General features: G+C 39.8%; 1 protein-coding gene across 1 annotated transcript in view; it reads right to left on the reverse strand.

Annotated features, from left to right (window-relative positions):
- The window catches only part of LOC137169538 (heparan sulfate glucosamine 3-O-sulfotransferase 5), a 117,964-nt gene extending 101,683 nt beyond the window's left edge, over positions 1–16,281 (reverse strand). The window contains exon 1 of the mRNA XM_067572782.1: positions 15,697–16,281. The gene's annotated coding sequence lies outside the window, so the exon portion shown is untranslated. The remainder of the gene's footprint in view (positions 1–15,696) is intronic.
- Positions 16,282–19,564: the final 3,283 nt, after the last annotated feature.

Raw genomic sequence — 19,564 nt, forward strand, 5'->3', positions numbered from 1 at the left:
TTTTTATAATCTTATTATTTACCTCAACTAAAATATGGTTGCAAACTGTTATAATCCACTGTTACTCTTTTTGAAATGAAATGTCACTATTTGTTTTGTGACAGTTTTAACGTCAAATTTGGGCTTGTTGTGTCTATCATTGGGTTAAAATAACTATATTTTAGTTTGGGTAAATAACCCAACAGTAATATATTAAAAAAAACATTAACTCAGTATTGTGTCAGTGCTATACTGACCCAAACTGGATCAATTTCAACCCAGTGAATTTATTTTCTCCCATATGCCCACTTCTTCAAACTCCCACACCTTTAGTTTGAAACAGAGCTTTCTGTGAAAAATTCTCGTATCTCCAGCCAAGATAACCCCAATAACATCATCATACACCTTATTTCACTAGCTGAGTAGTACTCCTTATGACAAGTGTGTCATGCCCCTGTAATAATTTTAATAAATTCTACATTAGAGGGTGGCACGTGGTTCAAAGGATAGCAATGCTCTCTCAAAGCAATAAATCATCAGTTGGCCGGGGCCTTTCTGTGTGGTGTTTGCATACTCTTCCTGTCTGTGTGTGCTTACACAGTCAAAAGACATACAGGTTAGGTGTCCAGAGTGTTATCCACCTCTTACCCAATGTCTGCGTCCCTGTGCACGACCCTGCACATGATACGAGGTATAGATAATGGATGGATACAGGCTCAAGTGTTGAGTCTCTCAGTTGATATGAACCTATATCGCTTCAGTCTGTGTTTTTTTCCTGTTACAATTTGCTGCTGCAAAACCCCACTGCTCTAATTAAAGATCATTAAAGTTTCATCTTGTTGCATCCTGTGAATTTGTAAATGTGGGCAGAATGGAAAGAACAGAAACTGTGGAGCGCTTAAATGACTAAAAAGATAGTGAAGCAATCACCTCGAGAGACACACAAGGACTTTTCGCCCATAATGAAATTACACCGCTGAAATGGAGAATCTCAGTGTGGGACTTGAGGGATATTTGCTTGAGATCACAAATAAGGATTTTAGCGGGGTGTCATTTTGATTTATGGATGTCAAATACACGTTAATAAGTTATGGCTATGGTGAGTCCGGGTTGCCAAGATCCCCATCTTCCATATCCCGTGTCTTTCAATGGGGATTTCAGCTCAGTGGCTTTAATAACATGCATGAATGGATAGGCATTTTTTTAAGGAAAGAATTTGTTGCAGAGATTTTTTTTCTTCCCCTCCTCTATCTGCTATTAGCAAGCAATCAATGGCCAATTGCCTTTTTAATGCCTCCTCCTGGATCTTGTTGAAAGTCAGACACACTTCAAGGTATCTGCCTCAACTTCCTCAACAGCTGCCCCCTCATTTTTGCTCGGAGCGTGACAAGAAGGGGGTACAAATAATAAAGATAATGTTCGCTGAGTAATGATTTCCCATTTTCTCCTCACTTGTACCCCGTTATTAGTTAGATCAGTACGGCAATGAAAATTAATTTTCTTTTCACTTAGAGGGGACATTACCATGATTAATTTCAGCATGGAGTGGAGGAAACTGGGGGATTGCTGTAATATGAGGAGTGAAATCAATTTGCTGTGATGTGAGAGGAGCTGGGTATGAGGGGTATAAACAAGTATGAAATGACCCTCTCTGTCTTCTCCTCTAATAGGAAGAGAGCATCATTTGGCAAGGCCTGTTTTGTGGCGGAAATGTGACCCTCTTTGGCCTTCACTGGGATGAAAAGAACTTGGAAATGAAATTCTCTCTATCTATCAGCCATTATTTCAATATCACACACACTGCTTGTGTGGCTGGCAACTGGAAAATCAATTTAGAGCTGAAGATAAAGACAGAAAATGTAATCCAATGCTGTTTCTGTTTGGTTTTACACTGTTGATGCGATGCAATGCTGACAATAAATGGAAAAAGTTGCATTTTTGTGATGATACACCTGATATTGGTCTTGTGAATTGAGTACGACCAAAACTTTTACTCCAAACTGATACACCAATTGGTCAAAAGTATGTGGACACCTGAACATTACACCCATAAGTGATAGTTTAGTCTTCGTTTAAGGTATAGTGATAGTCTTTTTGTAAGGTACAACAGTTCACAGAAAGAAAGTTGTAACTGCCCTCAGCTGGCATTATTACTGTTTCTTTTGTTTTCCTGTTAAAATGCAGTGAAAATGAAAAATCTTACCATGATTTCAACAAATGAAAGAAGAAAGAGAGGAAGGAAGAAAATAGAATAAAGTATGTTTTGGTTGGGGTAAGTAAGTCTTTCTAAGGGTTTAATTCAAAGCTATTGTTTGTTCACAGACCATTTAAGCTCCTTCAAATTAAAACATTTCTTTAAAGTGATATTCTTGTGAGTATTAACACTCTCCCCCTGTAGGCTAGGAAGTTGGCATAATAGACAACATGGCACAGTACTTGGGCTAGAGAGCAGGTATTTATTCTAATGGAGTAAATGAGGGAATGAGGAGCATGTGTGCAGGTGGGTTTGGCAATCAGGTGAGGAAAAGTGGGGAAAACAGAATGCACTGGGGACTGCTGCTGCTTCATTTTAGTGGTCTGACTGTTAGGACAAGAAAACTGACCTATACTATATAAAGTGTTAAATATTAACATGTCTTGGTTTGTAGACGTGTCAGTTCTCATGTCTAAATCAACACCAAATGCAACAGTTTGCATTTCCTTTGACTGCTTCACAATAGAAGCCACCCTGTGTAGAATGAGGCTTCTATCAATAAGATACTTTGGTTTGTTCTTATTTTTGTTCATAATAAAATGAGAGTTATTCATGGCCTAGCATTTTTGATATACACTCCAGATATTGCACATATTTGTCTTCAAAACATAGGATATGAAAGATCTATGCACCATGGACTTCCGGTTATGTGTTAAAACAGAAGAGCAAATTTGGAAAGATATATAGTTGGCAGGGGGTTGTAATTTAAAACACATTTCTTCACATTTCTTCAGTAGTCTAGATTAGTTAGATTGAAACCATGAAAACCAAGAATGCATCAAGAATAATATATAATTGGGTGGATCAGGGCAGGAAATGATTATTAGAAGAATGACTTTCATATTTGAAATTACATTTATAAAAATATTATGTAGCCTAAAATGGTTGTAGCTTACCTAAAAACCTATTAGCCTATTGGGAATAATAAGAAAGTTTCAGAGCGTTCCTGTAACCATAGTAACTCACCTCCACTCCTGCCTGCCTGTGCACGGTGCAAGTGGAGAGGGAGATCCTGTGCTGTTGCCAGAAGAGCCGCTGACTGAGATTACTCTGAGCAGCATGCATGGGAATACATTACAATATAATAAGATTTGTGTATATTTCTCACTGAATAACTCACTGCTGCACAATGCTGCTGTTGCACTGTGCTGCTCTGTCTTGTGCGTCCGTGCGCTGTCAGTGTCCTCTTTTCACACCGTGACATTATGAATTTGTTTTTCACTGCATGAGAAAATGGACGTGTGGCGTGAGAGTGTGTGAAAAGTGTCAGTTGCGTGAGTTTCACTGTCAATGCATAAGACTTGGCAGCCCTGCCTCTGACCTGATTCAGACAAATGAAGAGTTGTCCTTCTTATGGCCAAGTTGGTGCCCAGAGACTGGACATCAAGGATGATCTGACAGATTGAACTGAGCCCGGCGTCATCCCTCACACTCACTCCGAGAGGCGTGAAGGCCAGAGAGGAGGCTCCGTCCTTGGTCACCAGCTGTTACAGCCGGACACCGAAAAGTCAGCCCACTTGAAAGATCATGATGGATGGCTGAAATCTTTGTCTCATCTTGGCATGCTGAGGATTTCTACTGCAAATCCAATGAAGACAGATGAGCACTAATGCAGGCTGATTTTGGGGATGCTCAGTGCCATCCCTCAAGAGGACAAAGGCTAGAGGAGTGACGGGGTGGAGGGGCTGATGTCCTTGGCCACCGGGGCGACTCTGGTTCTGCGTCTTTAGGGGTGGACCCTCTGACTGATTAGAGGGGGACAGATGAGATAAGTTTTTCATCCCCTGTTCTGAGGCAGAGCATTGATGTATGACGGGAGCTTTCCTCTCGCACTTGGTCTGGTGGATCAATAGTGTGAGAGCTGGCAGAGCTGTGGAGGGATCTTATAAACGAGAAGCTGCTTCACGCTGAGAATGATGGTCGGTCTTCCTCCCAGGCCCTCAGACACCAGGGAGCGACTTGAGGCTGTGATTACATATGGAACACTACACAGCAGCCTCAGAAACTCATCACTCCTCAGTGGGCTGAGCTACTTTCTGCAGAATGTGAAAACACTTGAGAGCTGGCCTCTCTCCTCTGAAGTCTTCCTCGTTGTTGTCAGCTTATTCACTCTGTTGTTCCTTTCTTAGAAATTTTGGTTTTGATTTTGTTTTGTGACCCCAAACCACTGGGTGAATTCAATGTGGTGTAACACAGAGAAGACTGATTATATGGGAAGAAAAATACAGCTGTAACAATCACATGGCAGAGATAACCTAAAAGTTAAATGGGCTGAATTTATACCAGAGTGGTTTGCAGTTTGCGTCTCATTCAAACACACTGACAGTTGGGGTTCACTGTCTTGCCAAAGGACTCTTTAGAAGACAGGGATCTAACCATCAACAGCATCAGAACTCTGCCACAGACATACAGCACCTACCATGTGGAAACTCAGGAACTATGATTGTATATTTAAGTTTCTGACACTGGCAAAGGAAGTTGAAACATCAAGCAAGTTGAAGAAAGGTTCTGAAATTCAACAAAATATGGCAGACACTTCTCAGTTATGCTAACACTAGGTTCAAAACTCTATCCAAGGTAATAAAACTATCATTTATTACTATTTGCAAACCATCACAATACTGTTTTATATGTTGATTTCTTTAGAAACTGTGATATAAGATGTAATTTTTTTTCTTTGTTTTTTTTTATTATTACATGTATTTTATTTAACTTTATTTTATTTATTTTCTGTGTAATCTCTCTGTTGATTCTGTGTACTATGTTGTTTTTTGGTATGTCCAAAAATCAGTAAAAAGAGTTAGAAAATAAAGAGGCAAGGTTGAATAATCTACTTTTCAGTTTCATCAGTGTTCTAGCAAAGTCATTTCCACTGCAAATCTCCTGCTTGCTGTAAAAATTAAAGACAAAATGTCCTGATTACTTTGGCAATTCCATTAGTTGGTTAGATAAGGCAAGCCTTCCTATCATCACCCAAATATAATGAATCAAAGAATGTAATCACAATTACTTACTGTACATAATTACAACACAGCATGGCCTAATAAGTGTAAGACACATCCATCAGCTCTTGCTGGTGCTATTGGATGAACAGATGAAATCCTATGCAGAACTACAAGTCAGTATCTACACATCTATGGTGGCCGTACGCTGTGACACAGAGGTACACATCTACCTTTACATAAACTCAGCTCCAATTCAACAAATTACCGTACAACAAAGCCAAAGGGAAGTAACTGGTTACTTCATGGTTATGCTGTTAAACCTGCATTAATTGATTTCTTTGGCTACTTGATACAACAGATGCATCCAGCAGACTCAGAGCAACACTAGCTTATATTTTGAGTCTGGCCAACCAATGAATGGAAGTCCAATATTCACTCTTTTTTCAGCTCTGTTTTGCTGAGAAAATACATGACTTTTAAGCTGCTCCACTATGTTCACCAGCTAGCTGCTAACTTTGTCTTCTGTTTTGGTGCTTATTAGGCAGTGTACACTGGATTTATAACAGCTGCCTGCTGTGGCTGGAAACTACTCTGAGGAGAGTGATGAACAAAAACAGTAAAGTTGCCAACGTAAAACCGAAACTATGAGCTGCAAGATGTTATAATTCTCTGTAGAGCTGAGAGGAACTGCAGAGTCTATGATAATTCTCTGTGGGTTTGTCACTATGACCGATGACTTTCACATTAAACATTGTCATTTGATTCATTGTTTAGATAAAAATTCAGATTAATGCAGCTTTAAATATAAAAACAGCCAAATCCGAGTTAAATAATTCCAAAATTGAGCATGTGGGTGACATGAAAACCTCTAGTGTTCTCTGATATTCATCATTTTGTTAAAGTTTTCTTTGTACATTAAGGGCATCATGTATGCTGCACAAAAAGCTGAGACATATTCAGCTTGGACTCCAGGAGCAACAAAGCACACCATATCTAACATGTGATGTAGACAGTTTGGAGGATAAGTGCACATATTGCAAAGAGGTCCAAAGTCCAAAATGTCATCTCTCTTCTAAACTATGAAATGACCCAGAAAATATCATAAATATAACTTAAAACCAATAGAACTAATTAAACAAACTACTGCATTTGATCACTTAGTCACTTTATTGCTTTATCGGTGTGTTTTTCCATCTTTGCATAGTGTGTTAAGAGTCAGCGATGATGAAGTGTTCATACATCATTCTATTATGCTTAAAAACTTGATCATAAAACTTTAAATTAATTAAATGGAGTCACATTCCCCCTTACGACTGTCACCAGACAGTAACTTCAGTATGACCAATAGGAGCACAGGGACGGTGTTCAGTCGGTCATCATGTCTGCCGGGGCAGCGCTGCTATCTGACTGCTTACTCACTGCTGGATAGTGAACTGCTAACCTGGCAAAGCGCACTTGAACCTTGACACAGACAGAGTGAAAACAGCGCAGCTTTGAGGATCAGTGAACCATTTAAACTTGCTGACTTGTATCATTTTTACTGGAATGTCGTGAAGGGCCTTAATAAATCAATTAGATTAAAAGAAACATATCCGTCATGTTCATTTAATAGCATATTGGACACTGTTAGTGTTCGATGTGGGTGTCATAACATGGATTGATAGTGCTGAAACACATTCATAGGATTGATGGGGTTTCATTTAATTTCACGACTCTGGATCAGCGTTCAAAGGGCCAAATGATGTGCAAGCACAAGTCAGTGAGATTATGTATTTTTAGTCATCTTTCAAGTGGGCTGACTTAATGCCAGCTCATCCTCTTTCTGTGGTGTGTAAGCATGAAGGACAATTAACTTGATAGATTCTGAGGACGATTTCTCTGATGGACTGCAGCATAGAGTTGAAGTGTTTCTCTATAAAGAATAGAGTACATACAAATGTGGCCACTGAATCAAAATTGCATTGCTGAAATGTTTTGTCTACATCTGTTTCTGTTTTGCTTAAGAAGGCAGAGCATATAGTACGAATGCATGATAGTTGTACCTGTTCATTTCTTCCTTTCTTGCCCATAATGCATTGGTTTTCTAACTAACACTTTTAAGGTGTGTGGTTTAAGGTATTCAGACTGAAGTAAAGCAATTTCAAAAGGTGTCATTTGCATATAAAGTTAATGCAAAGACATAAGTGGAGCAGCTAGCGCAAATTGAGGTGAAGACATTCAGGTGAGTTGAAAATGGTTCAGCTTGAGCAAAAATGCTTATAATGTTACAACATTGCAAACAAAACAAAATCACTGCTGAGATCTGGGAACATGACAACATTGCTGCAACAAAGTCTGATGGGGCAAGAAACACAACCAGTCAGATGATCAGACAAGCTGTAAATGAGCCAACAGGTACAGTATTTTGATTAATCTTGCTTCCCTTGTGAAGACCTGCCCTCTTTAAGTTTGGCAACCAATCAAAACACAAATGACAAGCTGTGACAATGTAAAAAATATCCTTTGTTCAATACTTTGGCTTATGCTTAAATTCCTCCAAACCAGTACCATTCCCAACAGCCTCAGCTGTACTTTGTTTAGTGCTAATTAGCAAGTGTCAGCATGCTAACACACTAACCTAAGATGGTGAATATGGTAAACATTATACGTGCTAAACACCAGCATGTTAGCATTTGTCATTGTGAGCATGTTAGCATGCTGATGTTAGCATCAAAGCACCACTGTGCCAAAGTATAGCCAACACTGAACTGCTGGCATGACTGTCTGCGGGTGTTTCCAAACCTATGTTGTTTCATCTAGTTTAATGGGACTCTCCCCCTTGGTACAGTTTGTTTGGGCAGATTTGAACAAAGCAGTCATACTCAGATACAGACTAAAACAACCTCATTGAGACTGTTTAGAGGAAGCAGTCTTGGTAAAGTCCATGATAGCCTCCCTCAAACCTAAAACTAGGCAGACAAGCTGAGTGACCAGCTGTAGCTGCTATTTACCAGCTGGTTTTGGCCAGGATGCTTGTCAGTCAAGTTGAGGGGGTGTGCCCGTCAGCCCACCTCTCAACTCTACTGCGCAGACTCTGGTTGTGAATGATGTCACACAAGCAAGATAGCAGCTCCTGGAAACGGGATATTTTGGCTTCACTTTTTACATAGCGGTAGAAAGTGGAGCCACGTCCATCATTATATACAGTCTACGGTCCAGTCACAAACAAATTCTGGAGCAGTTTGTTTGTGGTGGCAACGTGATCCGACCTCCATCTGACCAACTTCAAGACGTACTCTCCAAGTATGACTAACCCTTTAGTCAAGCTTGGTAATAAGGGATGACAGAGGGTCCCAAAAAAAGTGTAGCCTAGGGACCCATGACCAGCGTAACCCACCACGGACGGTAGGTCAAAGTTGAACCAAGAAGCTGTTCTGTACTGTGATCGATATAAGTACCAAGGTGACCCAGGACACAGTGTGTAAAACTGAATACCAAGCATTTATGCATCTGAGTGGCTCAGTTTGTTGGTCACTTTTGATTGTAATACTAAGTATGTAATTCATCTAATAATTATCTACAGAGGAATTAAGGATAGAAATTAATTACAGGCATGACTTGCTTCAGTACTACGTGCTGCCACGTTTGGTACATCATGTTCCACACCAGCAGGCCCTGTCACTTGCCTCTCAAGAGTTATTGGCATCTAACAATATTAGAGAGAAATACGACTCGGGAAATTGGTAGTGGGGCAACAGAGCGTGACAATCAAGATCCATTTCCCTTTACCATGGCCTTGTATACCAAGTAGCCACACAGCTGCCTGGCGAGCCCAATCATGACCTCATGAAAAATGACAACATGAGCCTTGTGTGGTCCATCACTCCGTCTTTCTAACATTGAGACTTGCCAGATTTATACTTTTCCATTTTGAATAAAAGAGTTCAAAGAAGCATAAAACTGATTCATAAGAGAGATGATGTTTGGAGGAAAGCTTCAGGTTCATAGGCTGAGTTTGACCTTTGTTTTAAATTAGTTTTACGTGTCTACAAATTGTTTTCAGGCAAAGAGTTAAGAGATGAGAACACAAATCAACATTGTACTGTAAACAGGTTTTTGCTTTTGCATGTGTTAACAAGTGTTTTTGTGTTTGTCTTGTTGTTCTACGCTCCAGACTTAGACATGAAAGTGATAGGGACTTTGCAGTTAGGGCTCCTAGACTTTGGAATGACTTACCTGAGGATCACGACTGTTTTCTCTTTTAAGTTACTTTTAAAAAAATTGCTTTTAGGTGAACTAATTTATTATTTCATGGCATTTCATTTAGTTTTAATCTCTTTGTGTTTTTATAATTCTGTTATAGAGTTCTGTTTTATTGTAAAGTGCTTTGTAACTGTGTTTTGAAGTCCTATATGAATAAAGGTTATTATTATTATTATTATTATTATTATTCCAGGATGTTGGATTAAATTAAAGGGAAATTCTGTTTTTTTTCAACCTGTGTCTGATATTTTTTTAATCTATTTTCACTACTGTTCATAACATTTTCTCACCACCTATGTTGTAGGAATTTGAGAAACATGAACTATAAGAATGACAGGACAAACATAACAAACAACAACAACTTCACAGATATTACTTCTAGCAAGAATCTATTTAGTGGGACTCATAAAAGTAGCCAGTCAATGAACACTATATACTGCATATACTGTATGTGTTGACAGTCATGCTGCACTAACAAATAGCAGTTTCTCTTTGCACTATAACCATAGATACAACATACCTGGATAACAATAGAAGAAACTAATCAAAGTCTAAATTGGATGATTGTGAGGAAAGATCTGGAGTTATGAGGTGCACCCTATTAAAGATTTTTTCGAAACAGATTTATGGACATGTATATTTCATGGACATCAGATTCTGCTAACAACAATATTATGGAAAAAATTCGAATGCTGTTTGCATTTCTTCCTTGTTTAAAAAATGGGGGAAAAAATAGAATATAACCAGGTGGACACATCAGGAATTCCTCTTTAATGACTAAAGTTACACACGTCCAAATCCTGAATATGAAATGAGATACTTCAGACTGCAAGCATACATACAAAACGACAGATACACTGCGGGCTATTTACATAGCTGCAGTGATATGTGGTTCTCATACACATACACACACACACGCATACACTCACACAAAACCCAGAACAGATCTCTCAGCAGTTGGTTGTGCAGCTAAACCCATTTCTGCGGCAGTGTTTCACATTAGCATAACAGTCACTTTCCGAGCAGCACTGCATCTGCTCAACATTTCTTTCAAGTTTAGTCCAGTTAACCCATTTCCATAATTCATGAGTTTATTTGCATGTTAATTATCAAATAGACTGAGATATGTCAGGCTTTAATTGCTAATGGGGCTGAAAGGTCAGTTCAGTCAAGAGCTTATGACAGTGTATGACAGCCAACGAGCAAACACGGCAATAAAATAATGTAGGATGTGAGAAAATGATTCTCGGTTTCAGCTTCTGTCATCAGGAGAAACCTATTAACAGGAGTGAGCAGAGAGGTGCTTCATTATAAGGTAAAATGATCCTCATTTTGTTTGTTTTTGAATGACACACACGAAAAATTAATTAGAAGTGGGAATCATCTGTTTGTTGAATTATTAGCCATTATTCATGTAGCTGTCTCCCACAGAAGATAATTCACAAAGTCAGTTAATGCACTGAAAACATGAAGAAAAGATTCTACACAAGATGTCTGAAAAAGAAGACAGACGGCTGCACATGACTGTGCTTTGCAACTATAAAAATATAGTGGTGACAACCTTAAAACCCATGTAGAATACAAAAGATTTCTGTGAATATCACTGAAGTACAACCTTAAAATTTCAGCCTGCAATCTGTCTCCTGGCTACATCTGTAAATGCTTTATATCACAGTTCTGATGTGGCAGAGAAAAACATTTAAAAGGTACATTCCAGCAATTTAGTTTGGCACTTCTGTAACATTAGTGGACCCAAAAGAGACTGATTAAAAAGAAAATTATCAAAATTGAAGCAGTGGAGGCTGAGATATCATTAATTTTAGTTCCTTGTAAAGGAGCAAGCTAAAAAAACATTGAATCCTACACTTCCCATGATGCAAATTGCTAGTTTGTTTGAGTAGACAAGCAGGAGTCTTAAACTACCTGCATGGGAGCAAGATCTGACCTTTTAGACATCCTGAGATATTTGACATATCCTTACTTGTAGTCCCTCAAAACACTGCTTCCTTCAGTCTCCATAATGCAACCAAAAGCATCTCTTGTTAGACCCTGATGACATCAGTGTTATATTCTCAGATTTAAGGAATATCCTTCAGAGCCACAGAAGGCATTATACAGCTGTTTTAACAAACTGAGTAGCACTCACTATGACTGGCATTTATGTGTGCTTTTGACAGCTTCCCTTTCACTGTTTATGCAATATAAAGATATGCATTAGGCTTCAGATTTTTTGTTATTATCTAGAAGATCCAAATTGCAGCCAACAGGGAGCTTCATGGAATATTTTAACTTAGACGTAGTCACCATGACGTCACCCATATGGTTTGTGGATTGCCGTTTTTAAGCCTTGAGTTTAGCGATTTGACTGTCGTCATCGTGGATTTGACCATCACCATCTTCGATTGATCTTTGATCACCACATTTGGACAAGAGGGTGGAGCTGACCGTAGTGCTAGCTGCTAGCTTGGTTAGCACTGTGCATTTACAGGCTATGGTTAACTGTGATAATGCTAATGCTAATTTTTGCTAGCGAAAAACTGAACATCCGACTCCTGAGAGGGTCTTTTATCATAATCAAATGTAGAACAAGACTTTTTAGGCGACCAAAATGTTACAATTAACTTTCATAAAAAACTCATTAGGAAAGTGTTTACTGAGGTAATATATCAAGTGAGAAGTAGACTTCTATACAATTGGACTTCTTTTTGCAACCAGTGGAGTCGCCCCCTGCTGGACATTAGAAACAATGTAGGTTTAAGGCACTTCCGCATTTGCTTCACTTTTCAGAATGGGAGCTACCCTCTGGAAAGTAACAAGAGAGAGCAGAAGAGATGAAGTCCATAATGACAGGGTACTGCTGTTTGGGAAGCCGTTTGTGTTTCACTTTAAAGTTTCAACATCTTTTCCTGTCAGTGGAGAAATGGTTATACCTGTCACAGCCTGGCTCAAGGAAAGAGAAACATGAGTTGTAAGTTTTGGGGCACTAATAACAATGCAATGCTACTTCCACCTTTACTCCTGACAGACAAGAGTCATAATTCACACAGCAGTAAGAGGTTAACCTGACATGCCAGGTGGTTTGTTACACAGAATCCATTTGAGAAATCATCTTTGGAAACTGTCTGGAAAAGGCACTTTCAAAAAATACTTGGCAGGTGATTGGATGAACCATCTGTCTATCACGGGCTTACTTCTTGCTGTCATCACACCTAAACCCATGCCCATAGCTGCCAGTAGGTCCTCATAGGATGCTGATTGGTGTGAACCACTGTTGGTTTCGCCACAAGCGCATAACTTGAAGCCTGAGAGGATGGATTCTTGCATGATCTTGTGAATCCAGCTGCCTCGCAAGGTAAGCAAAAGGTCGGTTGTCAGGTGAAAATAGGTTGTATTAGGCATTTAAAGAAACAAAGGATGCAGTGGTTTTTGTGACAGAACAGTGCTAGATTTGCAAATTTTGAATGCAAAAAATGATTGATTCTGTTGACTGCAAGACAGAAGGCAGTATGTCCTTGAGATATGACTGTAAAAATGAAACAAGAGGAAACAAGAGATGGAGGAGTTTCACATCTTGCATTACATACAAGTAAACCGATGAGCAGAAAAATTAGCAGAAAAATTTAAGAAAAATCCACAGATAAAGACAAAATAATGCCTCCAGGATTGTCACTTCTTCACCAAAATGTTCATCATATATTGCAGTGTTAGTGTTGCAGTGACAGTACAGTAGGATGTCCTTCTCCCACAGGCTGTAAAGTACAGAGAGGGCTCATCAAGGACACAGACGCTCCATTCGGCCTTGTTATGTCAGAGTCAGAAAATGGCTGTGATCCTCCCGATGGCTGGATGAGTGCTGGAATATCCACTTAAGGCTAAGCCAATCTCTTCCCTTTGCATATCGCTGAAACATCACTTAACATTTCACCTCAACACTTCAACTTCACAGTGTTATAAAAGTGACACATATTACCTACTAAAGGAAATGGGAGCATGAAATGGCCCATAAATTGTAACAAGCACCGCTCTCTCCGGAAACATGCTGATGAGTTCTCCAACTTGGGTCTAAATATTATGACTCGGCAAGGATCCGCGTGCCGCCGGCAATCAAGCAAAGTGCGGATCGTCGGATTCTCAAAACAGATAATGTCATATTGTCATTGGGCATCACATTGCTTTGATTGGCAGATTTAATCGCCAGAGAGCACTGCAAATCAAGGCAATGCTGTATGAAAAGTGGTTTATCTTCCTGAAAAGGGTCAGGGTTAAGGTTAGGGTATACGTCATCTTGGTGCAGCCCAAAATTGTGCACCACTTTTGTGTTCATTTTGATTTGGTTAACCAAACAGATGTTTTAGACATCTCCAGGGTATAATGTATCTTTATGATATGCATTTATGTCAAACATTGAAAGTTTGAAAATCCACAACAGTTTAAACTTATAATCCTTTTGAAGTCCTCTTATAAGTCCTCCTCCACTCAAAAATGTGTTTTCTTCTTGTTCCTACAGTTGAATGCTTGAGCTTCACTGTGCAGAATGATGTATGTGCAGTTTGACACTAAAAGGCTGTTTTCACATTCATGTGCTGAAGAAGTAAAGTTTCTCTTTGTTCATTGAAAATCTGATTTTAAAGTATGGGCCTACAAGTATGATTTGTGACATCACAACTAGTTTTGAAGCCAATCCTGGTCCAATTTTCAACTTACACAAGTGTGATGTGGAAACTTGAAGCCTCCAAGTGCACAAACACTGAGAACTGACTTTACAGTGAAGTAGAAGACATCTTGTATCCAGCAGGAAAACTTCTAAAATGAAATATATTTGCATATTGATAGATTCTGGAGCTTTTAATGAGAGAGAAACAGTAGATGTAATTTTAAGGATTTTAAATTGGTAATTATACTTTTTTTGTGATAAAACCATATCAAACACACATTGTTGTTCCAAGCAGAGTATTTTATATGTCTTAATACATGTCTGGAGGGGAGGACAGAATGAGACGCTGCTGGGTGTACAGTGAGTTTCTTGTACCTGAGTGTGGTCTGGCAGGTCAATTGGTTTGCATATTTTGCACTGAGCTATTTCGTGGGCTCCAAGTTATGACGTGTGTCATAACTTCATAGTTACAGAGCTACACTTATTTAAGTCAAATTTAATATTGTAACATATAAATTTTAGTCTACTGTTTAAGTTAGCCGCCTAATTGTTTTATATTGGAGATGTTTTGAGCTTTTCTGGAAAAATATAGTCCAAGTGTAACTTCAAGCAGCTAAGTGTAGATTGCTGTAAGGCGTGACTCACTTATAAAACAGTGATAATGTGCGTTTTGATGTTGCTTGAGGTAGAAAACTGTAAAAAGTACATGGGAAATGCATAATATCAACAGCTATGAATGTAATCTATATCTGGGCACTCAAGTCCCATACTGGACTAAAACAGACTAACACTCAGACTAACTTGGTGTAATTTTGAGTACTTAATTTTGAAGTCGATAAAAAAATGCAATCTGGAAGAATCTGAGTGCTCTGTGTCTTCACTGCTGCTGAACTTCAGAACCAAAATACAAAAACTGTTCAACACAGAGAATATAGAGCAATACACAGCTGGTAAGTCACACATCTACCCACAATCCACCTCTCCCTGCTTTTCCTTTCTACTGCATCACACTCCTCAAAGAGCAAGAGAATGAAAGAATGGATTTGCTAGACAATGAGAATCAATGATAACGATGGAACAGCAGAGGCTAATTGAGTCCAATCTAAAGCAAGCTGGATTAATTAAGGGGCAGGGGAGAGGACCTATAGATTCAGCTCTTAAAGATATTTCTAATTGGACAACAAGATTGCTAACGATTAGGATATAGTGTCCATTGTTTGTGTCCCTGTACAGAAATAAATTGAAATTGGAACAATGCATAGACACTTTAGAAAAGTTTTCAGGAAGATACTATATTTGGATACTTCTGAATTAGGTAAAACTCACGAATTAAGGAAAACTTTGACAGATATTCTTTCCCACTGAAATCAGTCTGAGAGTTGGAAACCTTCAGGAAAACACAGAACGCCCTACACTTCCTTCTGTGTTTAATGGAGTTATTACTATAACAAAGGTTCAGGAACAAGACCACGCCCCTCTCTCTCACTAAATTCAATCACCTGCGCCTCACTAATTCAATCACCGTGCATAACGTTACATATATAAGCGTGTCTAACCCCTTTCTCTCCCGTTCGTCTGAGTTTTTACGTGACCTACGACACGCTTGCATAGAAAACACTTACCTCTCGCCCGTGCTCCGTGATCCACGTTCCTCAGCAACATACCGCCCACGCCTAGATCCAACAGTACCAACGAGAAATCTCCTTCACTACCACATCCACATCGAACCCTTCTCCTCCAGATGCCGCGCTTCTGATCAGCTGGGATCCAGACACTCCACACGCATCCACGCAATGGCCCACTCGGACGCAGCTCTTTTCCAAGCGATTGACATCTTCAACCGGATGTTTGCTCACCTCTGGCGAGCTGTCAAGGAGACGGTCGTCCCACTCCTACGAAACGATGATAAGGACAAACTTTCCAACTCTGTGCAGACTCTACTTCCATCAACTCTCTCGCCAGCAGCTCAAATCCTCCCGCTCTTCCAGGTTCATTTTCCGCCGCCGGGCCGACGCACACTGATGACGTCACAACGCTACCCACTGTAACAGAGCCCAGACTTCTTCAGTCCCGGCTGAAGGCCAAGCTTAATTCCAGATACAAATCCCCTTTCGCCAAACCAACAACAAAGCCAGGTTCTTTCTGCTCCTCTCTGCCTCCCCCTCCACTACCGTCCATGCTCCAGACAGCCGCTCACTTCCAGGTTCCCCGCCCAGCGCCACCCGTATGCTGCATGTCGATGACGTCACGACGCAGCCAACTGCTTCGGCCCTCTCGCAGGGCCAGGTCATATCTTCCCTTGTACCTGCTCCCTCCCTGACAATCAAAATAAAACTTATTTTTATACTGTTCAAATGTTAGTGAAATGGAATTATTATTATTATTATTATTATTATTATTATTATTATTATTATTATTGTTCAGGAACAAGACCACGCCCCTCTCTCTCACTAAATTCAATCACCTGTGCCTCACTAATTCAATCAGCCGTGCATACCTATATAAGCGTGTCTTATCTCTCCCGTTCGTCTCAGTTCTCACGGCCCTCCCTCCCCAAACCCCATTTTTCCTCCTCTCTCCCATCTCAATGGGTGTCACGGTGGCTCACAGTGGTTAGCACTTATACCTCACAGCAAGAAGGTCCTGGGTTCAAACCCACTGTTCCAGGTCCTTTCTGTGTGGAATTTGCGTGTTCTCACCATGTTCGCGTGGGTTTCCGCCGGGTACTCCAGTTTCCTCTCACCATCAAAGACATGCTTGTTAGGGTTAACACTTCCGCATAAGTAATTCTTCTTGTCATATTCTAGGACCTACAGGGGGATGATGAAGCAGAAAGCTCAGCGAGACATGTCCCCCACCCTGAGTCTCGACCCCTGGGTTCCTAGACGCTCCAGCCTCCTTGTGATTCCATTTGGTCCCCAGTCATCCCCATGCCATCGACCCCCTTCATCTCTCTCCTTGACCCTGTCGACAATCCAAATAAAACTACTTTTTATACTGTTCAAATGGTGTGGTCTTTGTTAGTGAAGTTGCTTTTAATTAGAGCAGAAACCAAATACCTCACTGTTATAGCAATCTTTCATTTGAAATTTTTTTTTTTAATTGATAATTGACATTTTCATGAAAATATATTTTGTTTTGTCAGCGTGTATCATCAGCTAATTTATATCCAGCCTGTACCTAATGAAAAGACTTAAATACAGACATCTGTAGGCAAGTGACACAACAAATATTAACAGCATGCTGGAGTATGTTTGAAGGGCGAACAGCACCAATAATTCATGACTGAGAGTGGGACTTTGAACGTGGGTGTGCAGGTAAACAGCTGGAGCAGAGAGCGAAACAATAACAAATAAGCCCCAATGTCTTTGGGACTTAAAACTCCATCTAAAAAGTTTCAGTGCTTGTGCACGGCACAGGCAGAAGTCTTGATTAGCAGGTACAAATGAATATCTATGGCTTTTGGATATGGCTGGTGTGAACACCTGGGACTGGATGTACAGCATGAAAACCATGCATACATCATTCCCACACATATACTGGTATTTCTACAAACACAATGTGAGGTGAGAATGTGTGCATCTCACACATACTTCAGTGTATACAGCCAGCAGAGTGTAATATGATACGGTGTATATAAGGTGAGAAATGCAATCTTACAGTTAACATTGTTTAGATTGTCAGTTTCACTCCGAATACAACAAACAGAACAAAGCTGTCACTTTTTGCAGTCTACACAGAAATCTGTAAAATGTAAATCAAAGGTGCATTTATCCACAGTTACTTACACACGTGTTAAGGATGTTTTCACCCTCTATTGTGAAGCACTTTGAAAAGTCTGCTTCAATAACGGCACTGTAAACTAAATCATTGATTATCCTTCTGATGTTTGGCACTGATAATTGAGATATCACCACTGATGGTAGTATGATGAAAAAATGATCAGTATGCTATAAATAGCCAGTGATGGGTGTAATCATGGATTGTATATAAATATGGACGACACGTCTCCACTTCCTACCACTATGCAAAAGTGAAGCCAAAACATCTCCTTTCTGAGAGCTGCTGTCTTGCGTGTGTGATATCTTTTGGAGCCAGAGTCTGTGCAGTAGAGTCGGGCAGCAGGATGACATGATGATGAAAAATGAGCACTTGAACAAACACCCGCGTGATAAGAACTACTTAAAATGACAGACGATTTTTGGGAAAAATTTATTTGATGTGTACTTTGATTTTTTTTAGTTTGGCTCATGTCCCATGCATTAACATGGAGGGGGCGGGACTTATTACCTATACTGCAACCAGCCACCAGGGGGTGATTGAGATGTTTTGGCTCCACTTTTGGGGAGCTGTCCTGTCGTCCATCTTTATATACACTCAGCAGGTGCAATATTCAGGTGTAATGACAGCTGTGCTGGTTGTGCTGTTCTTCACTCACTTCACTCTTTACTCATTGTGGCACAATCGGTAAAATTGCACTTCTTCTTTTCATTGACAAGTCTAATGAGTGGTGGTGCAGGCAGGAAATATTGATATGCAAACAGATGGTTATGTAACCGGTTTTCTTATCAGCTTTTTTATAAATACACATGTGCAGAATGAAAGCAACACTGTAGGATTATATATGCTTTTGCTGTTGCAGTCCAACAAAAACTTAAACTAACATAAAGCAGCCTCCAGAAGTCTAAATAAGTTGATTTCCATAACTGAACATTTGACTATTCATTAAATTCAGACACTTAAGTCCTGTGAGGACAAGCTCTGCTGTCTGTTCTCTCACTGAGCTGTCAGTCCCATAACACAGACACACATACCCCCCAGAAAGTCAGGAATCAGTGTCCTCTATCACTAGACTGTTAATATGAGTGAGCCATACTGATCTGCTGCATATATACATGGATTTACAGTAACCAGTTTACCACAGTGCATGTAAACACATCCACTGATTACTTGCGTAAACCTGGGTGCTTAAGTGTATAATTGAGATTTTTAAAACAGATCCATGCATACACATGGCTTTAAAGATCTGATGAAAAGAATGTGCATGTTTCTGTCTGTAGTTTTAGTTGTAAATCTACAGAGTTTTATGCATCTGGCCACAGGGCAGATACATAAAATGATGCCTGCATAATGATGCCTGTGCATCCATGCATATACCATTTTGCAAGAGGTCAGAGCAGTGTATCTTACTCATATGGTACTTCAGACCAGGCTCACACACAATGTGTATGTATTCATCTTTTGTCCTTTGTTCAGTCTGGCTCTGATCCTGATATACTGTCCCCACTGTTCATGGGTTTAATTGAACCTTGTGGACATTTTGAATATGCACACAACATTCTGAAGGAGCGCAGGATACCATCATGTGCACATGAACATGTAGTTACGAGCAGCTTTGTGGTACCAACAGTGGTTTGTTTAGACTAAGAAGAGGCATAACTGCATGGGCAATAATATCTAGCACCAGACAGACAAAGAACCCCATGTAGT

The sequence above is a fragment of the Thunnus thynnus genome, chromosome 18 (genome assembly GCF_963924715.1).
Source record: "Thunnus thynnus chromosome 18, fThuThy2.1, whole genome shotgun sequence".
Lineage (NCBI taxonomy): Eukaryota > Metazoa > Chordata > Actinopteri > Scombriformes > Scombridae > Thunnus > Thunnus thynnus.